The sequence below is a fragment of the Chaetodon auriga genome, chromosome 18, assembly GCF_051107435.1.
Source record: "Chaetodon auriga isolate fChaAug3 chromosome 18, fChaAug3.hap1, whole genome shotgun sequence".
Lineage (NCBI taxonomy): Eukaryota > Metazoa > Chordata > Actinopteri > Chaetodontiformes > Chaetodontidae > Chaetodon > Chaetodon auriga.
In genome coordinates, this window is record NC_135091.1 from 13,764,284 (window position 1) to 13,791,062 (window position 26,779).

At 41.1% G+C, this 26,779-nt stretch overlaps 1 protein-coding gene across 3 annotated transcripts in view; it reads right to left on the reverse strand.

The window, feature by feature from the left end:
- The window catches only part of syndig1l (synapse differentiation inducing 1-like), a 75,743-nt gene that overhangs the window by 31,247 nt on the left and 17,717 nt on the right, over nt 1-26,779 (reverse strand). Inside the window, exon 1 of one of the 3 annotated variants that reach the window (XM_076756308.1) lies at nt 3,079-3,560. The exons of 1 other annotated variant lie outside the window; for it this stretch is intronic. The gene's annotated coding sequence lies outside the window, so the exon portion shown is untranslated. Of the gene's footprint in view, nt 1-3,078; nt 3,561-26,779 lie in introns of those variants that run through there. One more of the 3 variants, XM_076756309.1, reaches the window with a different exon arrangement.

Genomic DNA, 26,779 nt, shown 5'->3' on the forward strand with positions numbered 1-26,779 from the left:
AGGATAGCCACTTAAGTTAAAGGAGCTCCAAATAGCATTTTAACATCAATAAATCATTGCTGCATTAATACTGAAACGCAGCTGCGATTAGCATAATCACATGAGACAGTTTGTAGGAGGACAAGCTACTTCCACTGGTTTCTGATGATCAGATCTCGCAGCTCTGTGAGATATGGCTTCAACGACACAAAACAGGACGTTGCTCGTCCAAAAAGACTTTTTCACAGCAGCAGAAGGCCAAAAATGCCTTCTGTATGCTTTCCCAAACAGACCAGTGCCAACAGATCAATGTCAATGAACTCCCTCTGGCTGACATTAAAGCAGGTACAGTGGCTGTCATGAATATAGCCATAATAAGTATGAGTACTTTCCTGTTTCTGCCACTGTAACACTCCTACTCTGCACAAATGCTACAAGCTGACAGCGGATTACTTTTCATGTCATTACTTAGGGATGCTCAGAGAAATCTTTTTGGTGTTGTCATGCTTCCAGATACGTTGCTGCTGTGTTGTTGGTGCAGAGATGAGCTTTTTTCCCAGTTAATGGGAATTAAAGTGTGAAAAAGCCGTTTCAGTGCAAACTGAGCAATGTAGGACACCTCAGAATCAGTGAGGATGAACACCGGAGAAATAACCACAGTCCTGCGTGTTGATGTGTGTGTGCGCATGTGTTTGTGGGCGTTTGTGTTCCATGCACGTACGGCTATGAGTAAATATTCGTGTGTGTGTGTGGGTGGATGTGTTTGGGAAAGAGCAAAGAAAAGACAGAGAGGAGGGGGAACGAAAGAGAGATCATACTTATATGCGATTCTCTGGTTGAGTGCGTTCGGCATGTTGGTAGACAGAAGCGCCTTGGAGGCAAGAAGAGCTGGGAGGTACAGCTGAAAGCGAATGAGGCAGAGCAAACGCTGTTGCGAGGAAAAACAATTCAGCATGACAGAGATGGCACAAGCGCAGGCTGCAGTGCTGCTGTGTGGGAGGGCCCAGGGGTGTCTGACGAGGGGCTAATAGATTAGTGAACAACCTGTAAGCATCCAGGTGCGCGCGGCTAAGAGTGAGACCGTGAACATGCCAGCCGCACTGATACGTCTGTGTTCCTCAACCCCATTAGACTCCAGTCAGCACACTCTATTTCCCTGTGTCAGCCCGTTGCCAATCAACCCCAGACCTCTGACCCTGAAGCCGAGAGCGGGTATTATCAGCCAGGCCTGGAGGCCAGCGCGGCGAGATGCAGCTGAATACCAATGTGTCTTATCTGTCAGCCATGTTTACTCTCCCATTTCATCCAGCCTGTGTCTCTCGCAGCTTTTCCTGGATACCTCATGTGGAGACCTGCTCACTGCACTCGACAACTTCCTGTAATTTCATTTTGGAAGCAGGGGCTGGCGTGCCACATGCATAATAAGGTAACGCCAGGTAGTTATTGATGATCACAGATCGAGGTAATGCACAAGGGCTCAGTGCAGAAAATGCAAACTAGTCCCCAGACTGCATTTGTCTGCAAACCTTACCCTCTGGCATCAGCACATGAAAGTCCACTGACAGATTAAGCAACAGAACAGGATGAAGAGAGTAATGGGCTTAAAACCCTGTTGACTGATCCTTTTATGAACTATTATCATCAAAGGAGACTGTGTAGAACGTCGTAATCCACTTGAAATTAATCTGAATCCTAGTCCTGTGTCAGCAGCCAATGCTGATAGTCTGTCCCCTCCGTCTGCACGTCTATCTGTGGAGCTGATAAAACATTAAACCCTCAGCAAGGACCCTTCCACAGAGGACTCTCTCTCTCTCTTTTTCCTCTGGACCCTTGTCTCCTCTCCCGTACGACAACACTCTTATCACTTGGCTTAGTGTCTTCCACACCTCCTTCAGATGGTTCAAAGCGTACCTTGATTAAATCCTCCACTGAAAATCTAAGCCACATGCGTTTGAATAATTCAATGGGACGCTGCTGTCAATACCAACCACGTACACTGTTGCTACAGCGGTTTGTTGTCAATAAGATGCAGGCTAAACTGGCTTCGTTGCCTATAGATCATAGTCCCCAGCAGCTGACGGCATGCCAGAATTTAGATAGATAGATATATAGATAGATAGATAGATAGATAGATAGAGTTCCACAGTGACAAACAAAACACTTCAAATCAGACGACACAGTGTCATACGTGTGGAGTGGATCATATGTGAAGCACATTTGTGAAACATCTGATTCTCCAGACATGCTGCTGAAGCTGTGAGTTGAAAACCAGCCACTTTCTGTCGAAGGTTTTTCAATCTATTAGGACTGCAGTTCAAGCAGGGATCAGACCTGACATCACTTGTGCCATCCCAATTGTTGCAGACACCAGAGGTAGATCAGAGAGAAAAGGTGGGGATTGATAGCTCTCTCTCTCTCTCTCTCTCTCTCTCTCTGTGTGTGTGTGTGTGTGTGTGTGTGTGTGTTAGAAAGATAGAACATAAGCTCCTTGCTGCATGCCTCCTGATTTTGCCCAAAGCTGCAACAATTATCCCTGTCATCACCCTACAATGACTTCTTGCATGCATAAAAATAAAGATAATCTGACTGAACGCAGACACTGAACCACTCCTTTCGTGTCCTGTTGTTTTTTCATTGTTTACAGGCTGAAAAATTTTCCTGAACGCACTCTCCGGACAAGTGTTCTGACCAGTGTCCACACAGAGAAAAGGCAGTAGCGCAGCGCAGAGCCCACAGAGTGACATGATGACTTCATGCCAGGAGCATATCTCAGTCATAACACACACAAAGACGAGCGGACGGGATTTGTGATCACGCGGTCGCAGGTGGAAACTGTGCGGAGTTCTTCATCAACAACATCCTCCGTGACAGCAGCCCCATTGCATTGCGACACTTCACTTCTTTCTATGAAACAATGAGATGCGAACATGTGCGTAAATGTAAAAACACATTTTGCGTAAAGGCAATTTAGACCTATTTTAAACCATTCTGAACGCGCTTTACAGCGTTAAAACGCGCGCCACGGAAAGCAAACTGAACTAAACAAAAGAAAAGCCAGGAAAGACGCTTTTAGCTTTAAAGGGTGGATTCATTCCCTACCTTTGGCAATCCAAATACTGTTTGGAGGACGCAAACACTCGCTTGTTTCCGCCCGAACATTGTGGCTGTTATGCTGAAGGTGTCGGCCAGGGGGGAAAGACATTTCTTTAGACTTTCTCATTTGAAGGAAGAGCCAATCATTTCGGGCGAACAGGTCTTCGCTCGGCAAAAACACCGCCGTCACACTCTCGTAATCTCTCTCCTCTATAAATACGAAGGTCTCCCTTCCCCATAAAGCGTTTACCTTGAGAGTCGACTGAAATGTTGTCGCCTTCGGAAAGTTAAAACACCTTCAGAGAGAGAGAGAGAGAGAGAGAGAGACAGAGAGAGAGAGAGAGAGAGAGAGAGAGAGAGAGAGAGGGGTGAGATGGTGAGAGGAGGAGGAAGAGGAGGAGGAGGCGCAGAGCAGTCCGATACGCTTCGCAATGCGCGTAAAGGGACACAACAGCGTCCACCCTGCCCGCATGCATACGCCTACTTTCACTGACTACAAGTAAATAAACGAGGTTAATCTTCTCTTAGAACGGATGTTTTCCCCTGCATATCATCAGCAGACAGCGACATCCAAAGAGGAGGAGAGCTGGACAAAATCATTTCAGACACCTCCTCATTGAAATCAATTACTGGAAGCCAACAGCAGGAGCTACAGTCTGGATGGCTCTTGTCAGTTACTGAAACGTGTGGAAAGTGTGAACAAACAGCACATAGTTGTCAAAGTGAGCAGGATCATGGCTGGGAGGGGTCATCTCTCGTGCGTTTCTTTGAGGGCAGATAGCAGTAACTGAAGTACTTTTCTTAAACAGCTACTACAATTACTGTGTCTGGACGTGTGTCTGCTGTGAGCCCACTGATTTGATTAGTTTATGTGGACGACAATAATGTCAAAGAAAGCAGTGGTTGACATTTTTGTGGCACTCAAATTAGTCACTTTCTTCAGTTTTAAAATAGACCTGGAGAGCCCAAACTGGTGATTAGCAGATGTCAATGCAATGTTCTCAGTCAGCTGCTTATGAGGAGCGATGGGCTCCAGCATGATCACAGCAGCTTCCAGCCATCATTACAGCAGTACTCTGTGTTTGCTCTTGCTGTTCTTGCTGGTTTGAAGTGAGCTTAACTCAGAATGTGTCAGTCAGCTTGGATCAAACCACACTGATAGAGACCCGATGATACGAAAATAGTTGAGTTTTGAGAGTTGAATTCTCAAGAAATATTCTTGTTATTAAGAAAATTAAAATCAGAATCAGAATTAGCGTTCTTGGGCAAGAATGTGTGCATATACAAGGTATGCGGCTCCGGTTTAAGCATTGCATGTACTTGCAAAGAAAGAAAAAGACATACAGCTCAAAACTATAAGAGAAGTTTTGCAAAAACATAAAATAAACAATAAACAATATATACAAAGAATGATGAGGCAATAAACAATATACGCAATGAAATTTACAATGTGCAGATATTTTATCATTTTCTATTGGAAAACTCTATGAACACTAATCAACGCCAAACTCTCTGGAGACTTTGGAATCATTCATTGAAACCTCCCTATACGTGGCGCTGATGCCTGATCATCCACCATAAATATCCCCCCGCCCCTTTGAACAGATATCAATAAGAACATTGTATTTGACATCCATGGTGTAGATTTAATGCTCACATGCACTCACATGCATAAAAACAATGAACTTGGACACACATGAACACATATCATAGGATGTGAGGAAAAGAACTATTCTGCTAAATCCATGTTTTTTTTGTCCATGTTTATAGCCAAGGTTTGGAGTTCAAATAAGGCGAGGAAGGACTGCACAAGAGTGCGAGTGAAGAGAACAAAATTCTGCAGATATCTCCAGAAGAATTTAGACTGATAGGGAATTCTATTAACGCTGTGTGGAAATGAAAACTGAAGAGCGGAGCAGCTTCCTGATGTCGTGCTGAAGGACTGTGCTTCATAAATGTCGTGTCATTCTTACTGGTGCAATTTTACTGGTGTTTTTATATTTAGTAGCACGGTGTGATTAGAAAAAGCTGGGCCAGGCGTCACTGCAGCGTTCTGATTTACTGTCGACGAAATCACACTGCGTGGATGTTGAATGTTAATATATATGAAGGAGTATAAATACATTCTGATTTATGGGCCATAACTGTTAAATAGGTGTGGTTTATGCTCCTACTGTTAAATGAAGGTTATTATTTAAAGTTCAAGACAGCCTCCACGGGGTTAATGCATAGTTTAAGTAGCTCATTTAAGTGAATGAACTTCAAAGGTAGGCAGGCACCAGGTCTGAAATCCCATATCATTATCTGGGATCTAAATCGTCTTCAACAGCACGCAAGTGGAGTCCTGACCACAATCTTGTCAGTTTGATCTCTCAAGAAAAAGCTCCTACGGTTCCAGCGAGGGATCTGCGGTATTGACACTTCCTTCCTTTCATGTACGATACATTGTGCGTTTGGCATTTGAACGTGGGCTCTACAGAGCAACACGGGGGGAAAAAAAGGTCAACAAATAGCTGGAAAGTGAGAGGATCAAAAATAGTCTTGTAGCTGCGCTGATCTTTGCTGACGATGACCAGGGGAGGGACAGAAAAGAGGGCAAGCACACAGGGAGGTGGCTCTGACAGGCTGTGTAATAGCCTGAGTGTTCTGAAACACTGGTCACACCTATACTTCAACATTTTTCCCCAAACCACCGTCTGTTCTTCCCCTGCAGTGTTTCCTCTTATTTCTGTTTTCATCTACTGTCTTTTCCTCCCCCACCTCTCTTAATACCGCCGCAATCACATCTGACAAACACATTCAGATCCAGTGGCCAGCTGCACTCAGGACCTCGTCAGAACTCCATCAATCATAGACATCATACGCCGCTTTTCTCCCTTCCTTCCTTCCTTCCTTATATTTTGAACGCTGCTTGACCACTGAACAGGCAATTTAGCCGCATCCTCCTCTGCTTGTTGGAGGGGGTCACTAGGCTTGCCGCCATACCTGCGGGCATGCCTCGCATTACAGATGGGCTGCAAGATCCAATTTGTTTGTGTTGAGATGACTCCAATTCCTTTGCCACAGAACATTAGGGCTGCAAATTAATATCCCTGGGCTCAGCGGCTCGCAGGTCGGTTTCAAGACAGGAGACAGGCGTACTGGGATAATGGCTGATGCATGGAGAGATTCTTTAGCAGCCGAGGTACCTTTTTCTTTAACAAATCCTTGCTCTTCCTTCCCCTCACACCTCTTTTCTTGCTTTTCCCTCATGGCGTCGTCTGTCACCTTCAGAGACCTTCTCCCAAAAGAGTTTAGGAGGTGGAGGGCTCATCCACAGTGTCGTGCTCAGAGTTACAACATCTCCAGTCACTCTTACCTCTCAGCAGACACTCACAGGGAGGAGCAGAAGGGAATGCAAATGAGCAGTAATATGAGTTTTCAGAGCCAGATGATGGTGATGTTTACAGAGGTTGGATGGTAATCATCTGTGGATATCATCATGGATTATGCAGGGTTTGTAATGTATATATTAGGTGTTAAATGTGTACGGCGTGTGTTTTCTTCATTTCTTCATTGTAAAACATTTGTGTTAACACAGACTACATAAAGCTCGTTCAATCATAGATGTCATAATTCAGCGTAATTCAGTTAATTTCCTCTATTGTGACAACGGGAGAAATGTGCTGCTGACAACTCTGGTGAGGCCTGCCATCTGTTCTTGAACCTAAACATTGATTATGGTTCTTAGCATAATGTGCTTGTGCTGAAAACTGTTATATGGCGCATATGACTGTTGCTCTGTGAGCTTACTGTAGCATAACTAGCCTTAGAGGAGGTGGTAGGAACATTTTCCCACCTTCAGACAGAGCCGATATTTCTCAGATATATTCAATTAGCAGCCCAGCAATAAATGCACTGAGAGGAGTTATTTTGTCATAGGAAAATGTTTAAATATCCAAATAAATACTGTGTATGATAATCAACATATAAACAGTGAAAATAACCCTGGGTCTGTTAAAAGTCATATTAAATACAGGCAGAGTAAATTCATGACCCTCAGGCTAGAGCGTTGTCTCATGGCAATACTGCAAGGTGGGTAGAGTGTAACCTTTCTTCCATGTTTTTCATGTGGCTACTGCAGGCGAGCTGAAGGTTTCTATGTGGCATAGTAAACGTTACCTCAAGGCACACAGAAAATCTGCTTTTGTGGGCTGCATATGTCTTTAAGGCCCCTGCTGAAGGTAAGATCAGCAGGTGAGAACATCAGTCACCAGTGGTGGAATGTAACCAAGCGCATTTACTCTGTATTTAAGTACAAGTTTGAAGTACTCGTACTTGAGTACTTCCATTTTATGCAACTTTACACTTGTACTCAACATTACATTCGTCTGACAGCTTTAGTTATGAGTTACTCTTCAGTTTTTCATATCCTTCCTGTCCAGTGAAAACCACGTATCTCCATATCTGGTGATTTTGAAAGTGAATGTTTGAGATAAACTGAAGAATCGAGTGTTGAAAATTCTCTTTCTTCTTAAGATAAATTAACTATTTAAAATCCCTCTTGAATTAGCTGCAAAATCGACACTACAAACAGATGAGCTGACAGAATTTGATGCATTGCTGTAGATCAAACTACTCAACAGTATATAAAGTAGTTAAAATCAACTCAACCTTAAACATCTACAGCAGTAAAATGCAACAAACACATGAATACAGCAGTAATATTAATCAAATAACATCATATATAATTGTAAAACACTGACAGGGAGCATTTTACTGCGCAATGAGTACTTTCACTTTTCATATTTAAAGCACATACTGCTGATAATACTTTTTGGATGCAGGACCTTTACTTGCAGTGGAGTATTTACAGTGTGGTATTAAGTAAAGAATACTTCATCCTGCTGTCAGTCATATACATTAAACTGTAGCATAGAGCCCAAACACCAGTGTTGCAGCTTCTGAGGCTGTGAAGAGAGACAGAATTGGTGCCGGCATGCTATCAACACACCACCGTCATCCCTCTGAACTCAGCACACAAAGAAAACCCAAAAATTTCTTAATTGTCGTTTCATCTTTTGACTTTAAGCCCGCTGAAAACGCATGGCACTTGCCTGGGTGATTTAAATGGAATCCCATTCATGTTCAGAGGTGGCTCTAACTTTGTTTACACGTTCATGGGATTTTACAACCGGAATGAGAGCAGATCACAGTTGTTTTTCAAACAAAGCTTTGTGTTCTCCGCGCCAAACGGAATAGAGAACAAAAAGAGGTCTGAAAATAATCAAGCAAGGAGTGGACCCATCCGCCGAACACACACTGCTGAGAAAGGACTTTGAAGGTCTTTCATGAATTTTGTTCTCGTTTGAATATGAAGAGAGCAGTCAGAGGAGATTACTGGAGGAAGCACTGAGACTGTCAAAACAGACGGTGTTTAGACATATCTCTCCACTCCAGCTACTGTACGTCTTTAATGTACATCCACAGCCATGATTCAGAAGCTAGTCTACAATAATGCTTTCTTTCCTGCCCTCCCCTCATGTCAAACATTAATTGTTTTTACGCCTGTAAGCACTCTTCTGCTTATAGTAGCTGGCCTTTTACTAATAAGCTGCACTGGAAATCTATCAAGCCTTTCATTTTAATAGTCTCTCGTTCCGTTGCTGAGATTGACGTTTTTGCCTTTAAAAATCATGCAGCCATGTTTTCCGTTTTCTGCCCGAGATCCATTTGTTATTTGTCTATTAAATCGTAAAAAAAAAAAACCTCTCTTTGCTGTTTAATCTCATAAAAGAAGTGCAAAGACTCACTTGTGCGTTTAAGTGTTATTGTTAATTGCTAATCACATCACGTTTTTCATGTTACGCGTTAATCTCACCTCTAAAATTGTCCCATATGGACGAAATTTCTTCCTCCATATAACTGCACACAGAGTGTATAAGTAAGTTCTTCAAATTTTTATATATTTTCCAAAATTGTACAGATGAATGAACTCTGGTGCATAATAGTGTAAGTAGACATAAAAAGCAGTGAGTTAATTCAGGCATGCAGACCTGCTGACACTCAGATTAATCCCTTCCCACTAAGTCACCTGTCAGAGCAAAGTGAACGTGATTCGGTCGGTTCAGCTGTGCGTGGCCTTTTCCCCCTGTCATTTGGTTTAATGAATCCTTTTCAGGATAAGAGACTTAAGCAATTCTTTGATTTGCTCAGTCACAAATAAAATAAGCCTTCTGACAGGTTCACAGTGTTATGAATGATGAGGGTCAGTCATTTGAAATTTCAGCCATTATGCTGCTCGAGAAGATGAACATACAATAAAGTGTTGGCATGAAGGAGATCCCTTTAACAAAAAAAAAAAAGCAAAAATAGGGCAGGGTTGGCCTGAAGGTGAACTTATGAAGCTCCCAGCACAGTTCAAGGTTTCCTTTTAAGTGAGTCTGCATGTCTGTGAATGCAGTCTGCTGTAGTCTCTTCCAGAGTGGTGAAAAAGGCCAGCGCACTGTACAAATCAATCTGAATGGTATTTTGCCTGCATTTGCATTAATATTAAGCCATGTGCTGGATGGAGTACAAAATACTACAGCAGCTCTGCGCTCAGCTCATCCTCCTCTTTGCTCAGGACCCTCTCCATCGCTGCTGCATCGCTGCCAGCCTTTGGGTGTCCTATCAAGCTTCTCTCTCTGCTTCTTTGATTCCACCACCTGCCTGCGCGTGTTGTGCTGTGCCTGCCCAGGACTGTTTCAGCCACCAACCGGTCACACCGCTAGTTCGACCGCGGCTAACCCCTAAAGACTGCTTTGCAATCACACAACCTGCCCCCCAGTGAGCGTTGGACAACAAACGGAGCCACTGATGTTTGAAAAAGAATAACACCAACAAATGCTCCAGTGTGGATCATAATGACTGTGATTAATCAAGCAGAGAATGTAAATATCCTAATAACAGTTGTGCAGCTGTGTAGAATGTGTCTCTGTCTGCCATTTTTCAATTTGGTCCAGGGGGTCCATATATCACTTGGAGATAAGGTCCATGATATATATTGATATGATAATACTGATTTACATCAACTATCAACTTCTTTCAAGGGAAAGAAATGCTTCTACTTTGTGGGTTAAGAATCAATAACGGGAGCAGAAATCAGCTCGAACTCTTCCACATTTGCATCTTAAAGCTGGCATGGTATCATGAAATAAGGGTGCCTGTCAGACTACCAGGCCTAATTTCACCGTCCCTTAGAGCTCAGCCAAGCCCTCTGTGGCTGTCTCTGACTTGATCCAGGATACATGATTGGCAACTGTTTAATGAGGACTTGTGTACCTTTGATTACTCAGCCCCGCTAATGAACAGCATGTCATTTTTGCCCTATTAGCAGAGAATACAGTCCTGGCTACCCTGGGTAATCAGTAGAGCAGCGTGTCCAAATGTCAGTCAAAGGGCACAATTGATATTTCATGCAGCTCCCTGTGGAAAATTCTAATCATCAGTTCAAACTTTGAGATATTATTTCTGTGGGTTGATGTCGTCTGCTCTTTGGAAATGGCTGGAACTGTGATGTGTTTATTTATTGAGGCCGTCCCAGTATTTATCGCACAGTTGCACGCAACCGTGCTGACTTGATGCTTTTCTCTTCTCTTTTCTCTTCTTTTGTTTGATCAGGACTGACATCCAGAGATATTTTCAGGTTGCGTTGGAAAACTGCAGCTCTGGCAGAATTTGGGGCATCGTTCCTGAACGAGGAGTCATGAGGGACAGTAGTCTGAGTAATCTGGAAAGAGTCTGGATATCTGTATGTCAAAATCACAGTAATGCTCATTAATCTTCTTGAGTGTAGTACGTATTATTCAATTTGGGGCCCTCTCTGCCTCTGAAACTGTTATTAAACCTTTCTTTTAAAGATCCAACTCCAGACAAACAACATCAGACTGTTCATCCTAAACATCCTGGAATGAGTTGTGTCTGACCAGCTGCTAGTTTGCCTTGCTTCTAAAGACCTTTTTGGGCATTTTCAGACAGATTAGGCTCTAATCTGTCGAAATCTCCCTAAAACTCCCTGAAAGTGACTTAACTAGAGTCTAATTCTCACCACAACTTTTTTCAGCATCTTAAAAAAGAGGAATTAGTTATTGACTGAAGGTATCAGTTAGTCTTTCCATATTCCCAGGTGAAAAAATATTAAATGATACTTTTTGAAAAATGTACTAAGTACACTCTTATTTTTGTCACCTTCAAGTATGCTGAAGTGAACTTGAGCAGTCCTTGAGTAACACTTGAGCACCTCTTGAGAATACTTGAAGTGTAAATGGTTTGCTTAATTGGCACAACTTTTTGTGTGTCAGTTTGCTTCTCTTTGACCTGGGTTGTTGAATTTAGTTTCCCTCTGTGCTCATCTAAATTCATGGAAATTACATTTACATTGTTGCCATAAATTTCCTCTCATGTGCAGAGGACACTGTTACTGTATGTTGCCGTTAGTACTCATCACTCAGAGCTGTGTGGTCTGTTGGCTTTCCCTCACAGGGGTTGTCACATCTCTGCCTCCAGGATATTGTCCTGCTCCTCTTTCTTGAGCTCCCGAGCTCACGTTTCGATTTGCCAGATTTTAAAACCCTTTGCAGCGCAGACACCCTGTGGGTTAACCAGGTTTATTACTTGTCCTTTAATTCATTCATTTACTTAGAGGAACTCTGGTGCATAACCACTGATTCATTTGCATTACTTTCTCAATTGTTCTCTTCCCTTTCTTTCACATAAGCATTCTTGGGCTGTCAACGTTTGATTACTGAAAACTATGGTGTAAACTCTCCGCTTGCAGTAAGAAACAAAAACAGGAAGACATCAAATGAAATTCAAGAATATTCTGGGGAGTGATGAGTCTGAACTGTTTATGATATTGAGCTCACAGTAGCAACACTTGATTACTTAGCTGAAATGAGCACAAATGTGGAATTCAAGGGGACTTAAACATGCCTGCATATTGTTAGCATTGTCAGAGAAGAATGCGAGCTCTCAGATAGACAATGTAAACGTGCCTTATTTGTGCAGAGAGGTGGTTGATGGAGTCACCTTCATTGTGGGCAGACATCTGAAGAAATCTCGAGATGAGTCAGAATGCTGCAGGAGGAATATTCACAGCTGAGTGCTAAAGGAGGCAAGGGAATCTAATCACCAGCCAAGACTGAGTTCAGAAACGCACACAAAACACACACACACACACACACACACACACACACACACACACACACACACACACACACACACCTGGAGAGACCAGAATGACTACAAAACAAGGCACAGAATCAGGACCACGCTTCACCGGTCTCCAGCTCAAACTGGCTCTGGTTCTCAGCTCATTTTGACATTAATACAAAATGTATGTCAGTTTTACTTTCCTCTATAAACTTTACATTTATTTCAGCCACCATGGGCCTTGTTAGGTCCATAAATCTACATGTATAAACACATGTCTTAAAAAATCTGTATTTGGAACAAACAGCGCCACAAATATTTCCAATAAATTGAAATTGTTGCTTATTAACTCATGTGACTATATGCTGCTATGACTACAACGATGCTGTGCGGACATGAAGCAGATCACAACATATTACAGTAATTAATTCTCTCTTTTTTCGACGGTGTTTTCCTTAATATAAAAAGACTTGTTAATAATTAATGGCTCTGGTGGAAATCAATTTGTTGAGTACTGCAGAATAATCACCCTAATTTTCATTCAAATATTGGGACCTATTTATTTATGTAGTAGCACATTAACATCCCTTCACTGCACTGTGATTTTGTGGTCCACAGAATGGCCACAATTATAACAGCACGTACCCGCAGCTGAATTAAACCAAATATGGGGCTGATAGGAGCGAATAGGTTTGTGGACATATGCTTCTTGTTAATGCCCCAATTAAAGCCTCATTTAGCATGTCTCATACAGCCTAATCTCTTTGTAAAAGATATTGACGACTAAAGGGGGGATATGTGTGGAGCAATAAATTCCCTCTCACTTTGCACAAAGTGATGACACCCTCCAGCTCCTCAGATTATGACTGAATGACTCAGCCGGAGGTGGGTATTGGAAATAAAACTTAACTTGGAGTTACTATACCATGCTCGGAGAATCTGGCTCTCAAGGCCTTTTCTCTGTAAATTCAATTAAAATGTCAGACTTTGTGTTGTTCCATGCATAACGCCGGGGTATATTATATATTTTCTGCGACAGAGGAGCGGAGCGGGTGGGTGGGAGGGCTGGAGATTCAAGCGGGTGCCTTGTAAGTGAATTACTTTTCTCCAAAGCATCTTGTAACAGGGTCCTCAGTAATATGGAATAGCAACGAGGACACTGAATGAACGTTTGCTCGAGTTTTCACAATATGCTACCTTACCTAAAGAGCATTTGTCTTTGGTGAAACGTATTTTTTAAAAAAGGAGCATGATTTGACTGAATATGTATGCAGCTATGTATTTGTAGTACAGTTAGTTAGTTAATGACTTTGTTGCAGGTTATTCCGATCATCAGACAGATCGCTGCTTCCTCACAGCATGCTTACTTAGCCGCTTACTTTTGTAATTTTCACATTGCCTCTTGGTAGGTCAACATCATAATTAAACGGAAAAATAATAAGGAAGTCTGTGTGTTGTGTACAAAACCAAATCAATCGCAATTTTTTCCATATCATCTTCACTTCAGTGGACAGACAGAGACGAAGCGCAGCTCTTTGTGAAGGCTGTAAATCTGCCATTTCTTACAGATGAGGATTGATTAACACAGCTGCCAAACCATTAGTCCTGTCATGAGGGAGATTTATTCATCCGAGTTGTTTTTTGCTTGTTTGATAACAGTCTGTGGTTTAAGTATTCCAGCGCCGCCCTGCTCCAGGTATGACGTAGATAATCACTGAAATGATGCTGAGTGCTCCAACATTATGTCTGACAATACATACAGGGAGTGACTCACTGGATAATTTACTGTATAAGAGAGTGGGATGTGCATACAAACGTCGCACATAGCACAGTTTTGATGCCAGAGCTTTGTCAGTGTACAGAGGATGACAAAGTCAAATTTCTCCTGTATGTGACACTAGAGAAAAGGCTTGGGGTTATTTAAACTAGAATCGTTTATCATCCTGGGAACATGAATGTGCTGAACAAATCATTATCAAGTGTACCTCAGGATGGCCTCAGGTAGATTATCATAGTGTACGTGACATCACATTACATTCATTTAACAATTCATAGCGACTGACGTGAAGCGCACTCAACTTCCAAAAGAAAATATGTAAAACTGTAAATGCCTTAAAGCCCGTTTGTTGCAAATGACTACAGTTTTAATTTTCTTTATTTCTTGTGCAAAAATTTTGACCTACAGAGTCATCTTCTGGGGAACATGTACAACCATTAGATTTGAGATACAGTATCACTGGGTGATGTCATGGTGTCACCAAAGTAACTGAGATTCATCATCTGGGGACCCTGAACAAGGGCGAGATGATGGTATACACTCTGTGACAGTAGAAATGTGTCCACATATAGAGATTTGGTAATACCACTTCCACTGCAGGAGCTATCCCTGAGTGACTCTGCTGTATACTGAGGACAGGCTATTTAGAAAACCAGGGCTTTTTTAATGAAAGAAAAAATATCTTGAATTAATATTATTAGAATTTTCTTATAATAATGTGCATGTGCAGCTCTCAGCAGAGATGAAAAGGAAGCAAGATGGCTCACTCGTTAGCTATTTCCATCATCAGCTCTGGAAAATATGCTGTTTTAATTCAGAATGTTCTAGAAAGAGACTTTTTTAAAAACAAGTTTCAACATTTTCTGGAAGTATTCTGACGAGGTATATGAGTATAGATGATAGCTAATATTGACATATCATCTATAAGCATTATGTGTGAGACAGACATAGACTGTATAGTTCATACCTTTTGTCATATATCATGTTCATGTATTGGAACAATGGTCAATAACATTAATTAACAGCACTAAATCAGTTAGATTCTGAATTCATTTTTAGTTTGGTGTGATTTTTTTGTTGCAAGTTAGTGTCATTGTTTTGTCAGAATTTGGCAGGTCAGCATGAAGGTATTGAAAACAGCACTGCTTTGTGTCATTCACGGAGGACAGGAGCTGTACACAGAATAATATGGATATTGAGAAATCCGGCAAAAAATAGTATGATGTTGGTTTGCTTATGTCAACGCTGTCTCACTCTGCTCCTGCCTTCCAAAATCCTCATCCCTGAGCAGGCAGAGGCAATTTTCGCTCCATTATGCTGTGAAAAGCTGAACAGGCTAAATGAACAAGCTCGGAACAAGCCAAGCCATTTAAATGGCTTTACATGTAAGGCTATTTTTAAAGCAGCGCAACATTGTTGACCAAATTGGCTGTTTAAATCAGCTTGTTGTCTTGTCACGCTGTATTTCACCAGTGTTTATTTAGGCTACAGAAATACACGAGGGTATAAGCACACCATGCCTGCACCTGAAACGCTGAGCTTTCTCATGCTCCCTCGACAAAACAATGATAAATAACAGCCAGTAAAGGGCACATAAATGCAGCCTTTCCTGAGTGACAGATCGAGATTGACAGTGTCTGTTAGAATCCGGTTAGAATAGGATGTTATGAGAGGCGGCATTCTTGGCATCAGGGTTTGACATGTTTTGTTTTCTTGTCTATCCCTCCCGCCTGGGTCTTTGTGTCTTTACAGAGCCTGCCTTTTTTCAAGAGATGCTTTTTCATTACAAACAGACATTTCTCAGAGGAACTGCGACTGATGCAAGCTATTCACAGTCATTCACCTGACAGTGGTGTCACATGTCTTCTTTGTCTTTGCCGTGCTCCTCACAATGATCTCTATCACTCAATGCATACTGGGTGTACACGTTTTTATGATGCAATGTGCAAGTAAAAGAATAGTGGAATCAATGACTTAACCGATGAGCTGTTTTCATGTTTTGTGTTCTGGCTCAATTCAGAATATTCCAACACTAACGCTACATTACAGACTTAGTAGTATGAAACTAGTGTTCAGCTGAATGCAGAATGATTTCATGAAGTAATTCTAGCAGTAAATCAAAAGATAATTGCAGGAATAAAACCTCTGTTTCACCGCAGGTGCTTTACAGTTGTCAAAAGACTCAAATTTCATGCTGGGTTTCATCTTATGTTTGCACACTTATTTTCCTATTAAACATATGTTCTGTTTACTTTGAGAGCGACTCGGGGAAACATCTTTCGCAGGAGATTCATTTGCATGAACCTCGTACGCTAAAGCTTCTGACATATTTTTGCTCTCCAAAGCATGAATTTTCTTTTCAAGCCCCGTCAGGGCCAGCTGCACGCCGGATAAGTGAGAGAGCCTTAAAGTTTCATTTTAATTTCCATCTGACAAGTCTGTGATTAAAACAAAGGTGGTGTTTCTGCAGTACCTTGGCATTTCAGCTAAGTCATAGGGGGCACGTTATGGGAACTGACAGACTTCTGCAGAACCGAATGAGCCTTCAGTGTTCTGTGTCTGGAACAAGAGGCGGGAGTCTCTGTGCAGAGAGATAAATTTAGGAGAGAAAATGTCAACTTCTGTTGTGTGCTAGATTTGATGCACTGGAGATGTGAGGGTGAGGCTGGTGCGGCATCTTTTGGTCCAGCATTGCACATACGTACCCACACACACACACACACACACACAAACCCACCCAAGAAACAACCTTCTGCAGGGTTTGTTCTTTTGTTTGATTCTCATGCCACTTTCAAGACTTTCAAGCCTAATTTTTCTGAGATTTTATGATGAATCTTATGCATTCTGTAATAATGCTTTACGAGATGCAGCCTGTTGTTTAATTGTTTGCACAGAATTTTTAATTTGCAAGAAAATTCTCCAGCTTTGATTTGCTGCAGATGAAGGTATTTGCCTGCGCTATGCAGTGGCCACTAATAGATTTAATTCAATCTAAATTAAAAGAAATTTTAATCAGCTAATCACTCAATTAGCTAATCATCAGAGGTCAAACAGATTTAATAATCTAATTTCTAATAATTTAACATATTAGAAAAATATTTATACTCCGCCCCAAATAAGGTAAGACAAGCTAGTCACCATAGCACTGTGTTGTGACAGGAGTTATTCTCACACCAACAGTCTGCTTGCACATAATACAGCACACTGATTAGTTTAATGGAATATTAGCATATAGACTGGCAATGTCCCTGGATGGAATTAATGGCGTGACACCGTGGTCAAATATGTTGTCCTGGGTTATTAAGCGGAGAGGTCCAGCATATCACAGAAAGAATTCCTTATGAGAGGCAAACCAAAAGGTCAAGGAATGCAGCCTCCTTGGAAAGTTATGTGCACATCTCCCATGAATGGCCATTTTCATAGATTCTCTCCATGTACTCAAGGCTTTCAAATCATGGACTGGTAGGGGTATATCAAAAGTGATTATAGATTGTTGGTGCTCCCCTTCTATCTGTTTGTCCATCTGTGGATCCATTGGACAGGGAATCCAATATATCACATGCTCCGACTGTGTCTGTAATATACCCGAGGGCATTTCATGTCTGCAAGCCCAGATAGGAAGAAATTCGACCAAGCTTACAAATCAGTTTTAATGAATCGCTGTGCACCCAGACCCCTCCCTTCTGCCGCTTTCAATTTTTTCACTCTCCTCCTCTTCTAATACTTTTCAAAAACAAATGCAAGAGTCTGCATGCTTCAATTACTATTTAAGCCTGCCCCAACCACCCCCTCCGTCAGCATCATCTGATATGAGAGGCAAACGAGAAGCAAGACGAACAACTGTGATATTTGTTTAATGATTTCAGGCAAATTATAAAGGCGGCACATGCTCTGAAACTCTGAGAAACTTTATTAAATGGATTGGTTTCATTTGCCTCTGAGGCAGTTTGCATTATCGTTGGCATGATAATACCAAGCCTCTGGCTGATATTAGACTGCCTTGGAGATAAAAGTACGCAGCTGCCCTTTCATGTATTCTCACAAATGTTCATTACAGTGTGTGAAAGGAAAACAAATCAAAGGACTGGCTAAACCCAGACGACGAAAGAGGAAGAGGAGAATAACTGGTAGCAGTGATGTGTGCTATACAACAAGTGAAAAAAGCACTTTAGAGTCATTTCGAAGCCTCTCCTTTCGCACTTTTTTTTTTTTTTTATCCTCGCTCCAAACTCCTAGAACCAGGGGAGCTGGACAATTCATCATACACAACAAATGCATTGACACATACTCGGTGCACTTGCAGTGGCCCAGAAACCCACAAAGAAAAAAAGTATCCACAGTATAGCATATATGCCTACCAGTCAACTCAAGCATACACAGGACACGCTCCACACTGTTTTCCCAAGGGGATATGCAACGTGCTTTGTGTTCCACAGACTTGTTATCAGGAGGACCATAAATAAAAGATCAACACTATTGGAATTGCGTTGTTGTGCTGATAAAGCAGGTGACATGCTTTGGTTTTGCTATCTTAACTTTTGGCCTGCTTTCACCAGGCACATGGAGGGAAACTGCTCTCCTCTCTGCCTCTAATGAGTGTGCGGTCTATTGGATGCTACACCGATACACCATCAAAGAGAATGATCATCAGTAGTGCACACCTCATTTACTTCCTCATTTCTCTTTCTTATATTCTCTTTGCCTCCCTCTCCCCCTCACTCTCTGTCACTCTCACCCGCTTCTCCTCTCCCTCTCATGAGTACCATACCTTACTGCGGCTACATTAGGACCACTCTAATCTGTATGGCAGGGCGGAATGGGATGTTCAATGGCTTTTTCTCGTTTCCTAGCTGAGAGGGCCGTGTAATGTGCTAATGGGCTCTGCGGCTGCTGCCTGACCCCCTTGGTAGAGCATGCAGAGTCAGGGCTCACAGCTGTGACTCCCCTCTTGCTACTATCTCAGCCAAACAAGTGTAGCTTCACTGAAAATCTTTTTATAGTTGCAGAGAGACTGGCCATCCGCTTCTACGGTCATTAGAGCGCTCTAGGTGAGGGATCTGAACTGTCTTTGCTGCATGTCTGTGTGCCGTTCCACTAATAGGTTTGGAGAGACGTGCACTCTGACATAAAACTGTGAAGCACCAGCACATTATCATCAGCCACATGAAGTCGATAGTATATTTTTGTTCTAGAGTGATGTTTTAGAGAGGAAAAGATATCAGGCGTGTTACCTACTTTAAGTAGGATTGGTTTTGAGATGCAGTTTAAGAAGCACTTACTGGATCCAGGGTTTGTATGACTGTTCACAACTTACCTGCCCCTCCTTTTTTTTTTTTTTTTTTTGTTCTCTGGTTTTATTACTGATTCATTATTATTCAGGGTGTGAGGCCTAAAGAAGAAAAACATAATTTAGCAAAGCTATTGGCTATGCACTTTGTATTTCTTGGTCTGTTATGTTGTTCTATAGTTCTTATTCTAATGGATAACTCTGACACTAATAATAAAAAAAAAAGTTAAGAAAACACATTTCAAGGTGGCTGTCTGCGCTAACCTTTTCAGTTTTAAGTCAAACTCGAATTCACAAGTTTTGAAACAAACTAAAACAAGTTTTGCCAACCTGTATTATTTTGTTGAATTCATTTCTTCCTTAAAGAAACTTGACACTTGGTGCTTTAAAATTAAATGGTTGCAACTGAAATATTAAACTATTAAATGTCATTCACATTAATAACATTTCTTGATAATCAAAAAAAAAAAAGCAGTGAACACAGCAGTGGAAGCAGCTGCAGGTTCTAAGTGTTGATCGAGGTTAGCTACAAATGGTTAACTTCCTCGAGAAAAACTGCTCTGAAGGTCGGTGTGAAGACTTTTTGGTGCTGTTCAATATTAAGATCTTGTATTCGGTATTCCACAATTTAAAAATAGTCTGTTACAAGAATGTCCTGCATTCAGACTCTTACTGTACTTAAAGAAAAGTATTATCAGTTTAAGTATTTAGAAAAAAGGTTTACTCACCATGCAGCCAAAATGGGCTCTGCAGGTGGTGGATTGTTGTTATTACTATTACTGCATTTTAATGCTGTAGATGACTGCAGCAGAGCTAATTTCACTCAGTGTATATACCACTGACTGGTTTAATTTAATGCATAACAATACATTGATGTATATGCTCATCATAAGTTTTCAAAAAGCATCCAATTAAAACACTCAAGTACAAGTAACTGAAGACTTCAGTACTCAGTTACTCTTCAGCACTGGTGCCCTTTTTTGTGTGCCGCTCAGTTTGAGAGGCTCCACAGGAGTAATGCCTTCATTATATCTCCATCAGAGCAAGGCGAAGGAGAGCAGATGTGAAACAGGCTTAAATCTGTCAGATGAAGGAATGTGAGACTATAAAAAGTTTGAAATGTTCAGTTCTGCAGGACCTAATGTTGTTCACCACATCACAGATTCTGGCTGAGATCTCAATTATGGTGCTTGCTGAGCACAGAGTGGTGTCCTGATTTTTCCCTAATAAAAGTGTTTGAAGTAATTGTAATATCAGTGTGGGCTTGGCACCCAACCTATTGGTTTGTTCGTCCCATTTGGGTGCTTAGCTAGTTACCAGTCTTCATTTCATGTGTAATGACATTGCAGTCACAAGACCAAAGCTATGGTTGCTATATGGTCAGACTTGAGTCAGGTTTGATAGATCACTCTGTATATATGTAACTGAAAAGTGTCCACAATGGTTATGTCCCCTGAAAACCATTGAGGGAAATGTAGGAAGTCAGTATCTAAAGAAGAGGCAGAAGAAGCAGGTTGACTGAAGGTGGATTCAGCAGAGACAGAAATCTTCAAATCCACTTAGAGTGACATTTTCTTTAAGATGATTTAGAAACACTCATTCCTGACTTGATGGTTATTCTAATATAAGACTAAGAATATATTTGGAGTTAGTAATTCATAAGAAAATACTGCTCTCAGAGTTCAAAGACATCCTTTAAAATATTCATATATACAAAATGAATAAAATGCTTAACTTCCCATAAATGCCTTTGCAATCTGTTGACCTCCTCCTCCTCCTGCAGAACCACAATCACAACTGAAAACATCTCTTGGTGTATATATAATGATAGGAAACATCTCAGACCTCCTGTTTAACACTGCGTGTCTCTGCAGTTTTTGCCATTATAGGAAAAAAAAAAAAATCTCATGTCTGAGCGGAAAGTAATGATGGATGATCACAGTGATCTGGAGCCAGTTAACATTGCTGTTGTAAAAATGCTCCCTAAGGTGACATGTAGGTGTTGTTTTACCTTAACAGCTCCCTGTAATATCCTCATCACCTTTAAAGAGCTTGAGGAAACCATCATCTCACTTCAGGGCTGGATTTCTGGCTGACTCTGCGTAACCTTGGAACATCCCATCAGTGGGCTTAAAAGCGCCAGCACCAGTACATGATGCAGGTATAATGCAGTTTTTATAGTTCTTTGATTTCTCTGAAAAGTGTCCACACTATTTTAGCTTGTCCCTAAATCCACTCTGCTGACCACATGCAGTGCGGAGAACCAAATGAGATGCTGGCAGCCGGGGGCAGTGTGACATTTTGAATCAAGATGCAGGCAGTAACAGGGGCTGGGCAGGCCCACTGATGGAGGGGTGGCAGCACTGTCTGTGGGCCTTTCCCAGTCACTGCTGTAATCAGTAATATTGTTTATAAACACAGTATAGAAATTGCCTAAAATATGCATTCTGAATCATAAAAAAAATCCAAACACTTGTTCAGTTTATAGTATTCAGCCTTGTATACCTATCATATATTTGCACTGTACAGTACTCGTACAGTACACTGTAATAAGTTTAGAGTACTTCATGCATATTCTAGTTTGTCATTATCTTATGACTTTGCTTTATTGTCTTGACACCTTGTGTCATAACATACATGAAATTATCTTAATGTTAATTTATCATAGTGAGTGAGTTTATGATTTTTTTTTCTCATTTGATATCTGTATAATATCATATGATTACATCATTCTGTCCACAGTGTCTTTGGGATTTTGTTGGCCAATCACAGGGCAGCTGCTGCCATCAAAGCTGACAGAGTGGGCAGAGTATTCTTAAAACACCCACATCGGGATCACCACTCCCCACCACTCCTGTTACTGGCCTTTACTGCTAGTTTTCCCCTGAGAAACAGGAGGCCATCCAAGCCATTACTCCACACAGCAGTCTGCCAAACGGCAATAACCTCATCATCACTTTAGCACCGAGGAGACCGCACGCTACAAGTCTGAATACGTGACCACAGTGTGAATAAAATCAGCAGTTTTTCCAGATTAGCAGAGCAGTTTGCAGTACTTGACTAAACTAGGCTGTATGTTTAATGTAAATGTATGGTTTTTTTTTCCTGAACTATCTCTGTGTGTTTCTGAAAGATGTCTGGTTCAAGATGATAGGTTTCCAAATAAAAACTTAGTAAAAGTTAATGTCCATGCTTCTGTTTTATACTGGCAAACCAGAAAAAAAAAAATTGCGTTCTATACTCTTCACGTTTTACAGTCTGCACATATCTGTCATTTCATCATCATAATAGTGTTGTGTATAATGTGTATACACTGAGTATTTTGTTGGTTTATTCTTCCATTTTTTGCAGTTAAACAGGTTTTTGGGGGAGTTTCTCTTTATCTGCATTGAGGGTCTGAGAATAGAAGGTGTTGTATGCTGCACAGATTGTAAAGCCCCCAGAGGCACAGTGCGATTGGTGATATTGGGCTGTGTGAATAAAACTGACTTGACTTCTGTGGAGCTGATTTGGTTTTTCATTCTGCAGTAGTTAGCCATTGTAGACTCTAGCACTGTATCCCTGAAAAACTATCCCACCAGCTCTAATTCAGAACAGGACACAGCTCAGCATGTAAAGACTTTAACAACTTACAAAACGAACTCATTCATGTCAAACTAAATTTAGTATAAAATTATGCATTTTCAAAAATCGTTGCAGTCAGAGTTTTTAAAATTTATGTGAAAGACTAAATTACCAAGTTCACAAAGTTCACCCATCAAAACACAAAGGCAAACTGAAGGCTAGAAGGGCCCTTAAAGGGGTACCAGACAGATAACAATGTGTGAGCAACACAGTGGCATCACAAAAGAGCATTAGAGGAACAGCACATGCACAGCTCGCTGAATGATGCTGCCATATTGAATACATAAATGAGTGTGTTATATAAGAAAAAAAATGTGAAATTTAATTTACATTTTTACAAAAAGAAAGTAGGGTGTGTTCTTATTGGCTACTTTTGGGGCCCCTTGGTGTGTGTGGGCCCTGGGTCGGCCTCGCCACTCATACAACCCGCTATTGCACAATATCACCCAGCTAATCAGAAGTTATTTTTCCATTCTGGGTTTTTCATTTTCACAGGTGATAGTAAATTGAGCCACGGGGGCTCTTTGTTGTTATCTGGCAGACATTAGTGGGATCCAGCAGCAAAATGTTGTTTGGTTGTTTTTTTTAAGCATGTTTCATTGAGCCTGAGATATCAACACATTAGACGTCAAAATGCAAGAAATAGGTTGCTTGCAGATGACGTCACGTCAGTCTTTTGTGACGTGGTGCAAACTTCAGATGGAGGGCCAGAAGGGATTTTGTGCATAGGAAGCGCTATAACACACACTGAAAATGCAGATATTTTTTGCTTTTATTGGGTAACAATAATCTCTCATGATTTCATCAAAACTAGCCCAGTGAGAACGTTCCTCCAGCTCGTCCATTGCAGTTTTCACTTCCGCCATTTAACGTCACGTGACAACCTATAAACCCACACCCAAAACACTGATTTTCAGCAGCATTTATGAAAGAGACTAATTATACAGTATGACAAGATCACTTCAGAGATTGCAGAAATGCAGCTACAATGTGCTTGCAGTGAAAATGATACAAAGTAACCATGAATGAATTATCTTAAAAAGCCCCGCAGGAAACATTTGTCTGCTCTCAAATATGCATGAATAACAAATGTGTACACAGGTTGTACACTAAACTCAGTGTACCTCAGCTACTGTGTATCGAGGCAACATGTGTCTTTTTACCCATCATGACAAGTAAGGCAAAGGGAACCCAGACAGTATACCAGAAAACAAGAACAAAGGTTGGTGAAATGGATGTTTTTTTATGTCCTGATCAAACTAAAATGAAGCTAAGGTCAAGATAAAAATCAAGCTCAAGTCAAGCTAAAATGAAGCTACAAAACGGAGAATGAGGACACAGGTTGGCACTGGCATATTCCAAGGTGACTTCGAAATAATCCGCAATAACCATGTGACTATTTGACAGTCACTGGGAGACTGCTATAAGCATTACGTCTCAATTAAAGAAGGACCTTTAGTCAGTATTCTACTTTCAAATGTGCCACCCCTTGAGTACCAGCGGTAAAATGCAAACTTTCTACCTGATCGTCTTTAAAGTCACTCCTTGAAGCTATCTTTATGTAGTCGAGCCCCCAGAGATGCTCCCTAAGGCCCGCCTGCCCACAAAATCACCTGCTCCCACGGGACAAGAAGCAGAGCGAATGCAGAAGAAGAAGAAAGGAAGCTGACGTCTCTCCGTCTCTTGTCTTCTTTCCACAGTCTGCAGACCCTGCGTTTTGTTTGTGAGCTTGCCTGAGCTTCATTAGTGACCTGGTTTGTATTCCAGAGCACCTCGACAGTGTAATGGTCAATGTGTGTGCTGAAGGACATGCTTTCATTTTCTGCTTTTGATCGTGGCCCCCAGCATTTCCCTGCCCACGGCAGTTCCTGCAAACTCACAACATGTTTCACTATTTATGACTTTAGATTTTTCATTTTTAAGGTGCTCATTGATAAACACTCACATATTTACTGAAAGGCTGCCAACAGTTGGCAGTTTTGAATAAAGTGGTGATCTTGGCTATGCATTATACTGTATGCGTCACCTTGAATATAATCATAGCTTGCGCCTAAATAGCCAATAAAATATAAATCTTAGTAATAAAGGTGTGAGTCGTTCAAGAATCAGTTGTTTTAAACTCTACCAGATGGCTCTATCTCCACAAACTCATGTTGTGCAGCCAATCATTGTTCAATCCCACACAACTGTTCTATTCAATTCGAGTGGAGAGCTCATGAATGTGTGGAAATGACTATAAAATTATATTCAAGACAAGCAATAAAAAAGTCATTAAGAACTTGACTCCAAGTATATTTCCCTCACTGTCACACAACATGGAAAAGTTTTGCCTTTATTAAAAAAAAAAAAAAAAATCAACTGAACATCAAGTTCAAACTGAAATCCTCCCAAGGCCGACTTTGTGGTCCACCTTCAAAGAACTCCCCTCAACACCATCTAAAGGTGCCTCACCTTGTTTAATTTGTCAGGTCTGCCTTCCCTCTCGGTCCAGATGAAGCATCATCAGCCCTCTCTCTCGTTTTCTGTGTCACTGAGCACTTTTAAAGTGATGCCTCGGGGGACGACTGAAGGTGTGAACTGGTCCTTTTAGAGGAGAAAATGGAGTACACACAAAGCAGCTGACATTTAAATTCTCTGAGGATCGGGCCGGAGATACCTTTAGAGCAGAACCTGCAACCACAACGAGGGTTCTGAGAGGTGAGATGGCAATCTTGTTTTATATTTGCTGTATAATGCTGTACACTTATAAGACTGACATCTCCAGTATATAGAGTAGATTTTATTGAACTATTTCTATTAATGTTGTCATATAGCAGCCTGCCTTTATGGAAGCACAATGAATTGCTGGAATATGCCTTTAATGTGATACCCTTATATCTGATCATAGATCATACATACAAAATAGTATTTTGGACCAATTTTTTGACGTGTATGTATTTGACTATGTATGCTTTCTAATCATATATCTGACACTTCCAGTCCTACGAATGTTCACTCAACACCAAAAACAAACATCTTACCTTCTTTTTTGTTCTCTACAGCTTCCGTACATTGAGCTCAAGATTTAAAAGAAATCTTTTGTCTTTGCCAGACAACTGTGTCAGTAAAAGGAAATACTGCCGCATTGTGCTTTTCCTTTCTCAGTTAATTTCGAAGCCTTGGATGTTTCTTGAGCAGAGGACACTGGAAAAAAACAACAACATGAGTGTACTTTGCTTTAATTGATTTGTTTGAAGGACAACTGTCTTGGTCATATAATGAGTTTATATTCCTTTGAGTCTTTTTCATATGTCTTGTGAAATGATATTTAAAATTGAAATATCACCTGGAATTTTCTTATTTGCAATGACAGTTTTCATTGTCCAAGCCGTGATGCATTTTATATTCTCTCTCTCTCTCTCTCTCTCTCTCTCTCTCTCTCTCTCTCTCTCTCTCTTCTTTTTTGTCATGAAGGCTTCTATTAAGGTAATGCTGTCTGGTCTGTCAGTGATAAAGTATGAGTTGAGAATCACCACAAGGCTGTTTTATAGGTGGATATGTGGTCCATCCTAAGAGCAGTATAAAGCAGTTCAATGAGCTGCCTTGGACAGCTTAGACCTATTTGGAAACAGGTGAAAAGAAATGGCTGCTGCTTTCAGAGGACTAATCCTATAACACCACCTCATAGGGTTTTTTTCTCTATACTTCAAAATACAAAGCTGATTTCCAGTATTGAATTGAGGCAAATTAAAGCCGCTGGGTAGACAGACATTTTGTTCAGCTCTACAACTATTTCATCTTTGGTGCATTTGGAGGATATTCAATTCGCTAAAAAAAAAAAAAGAATATAATAAAATAAAATAAACTTC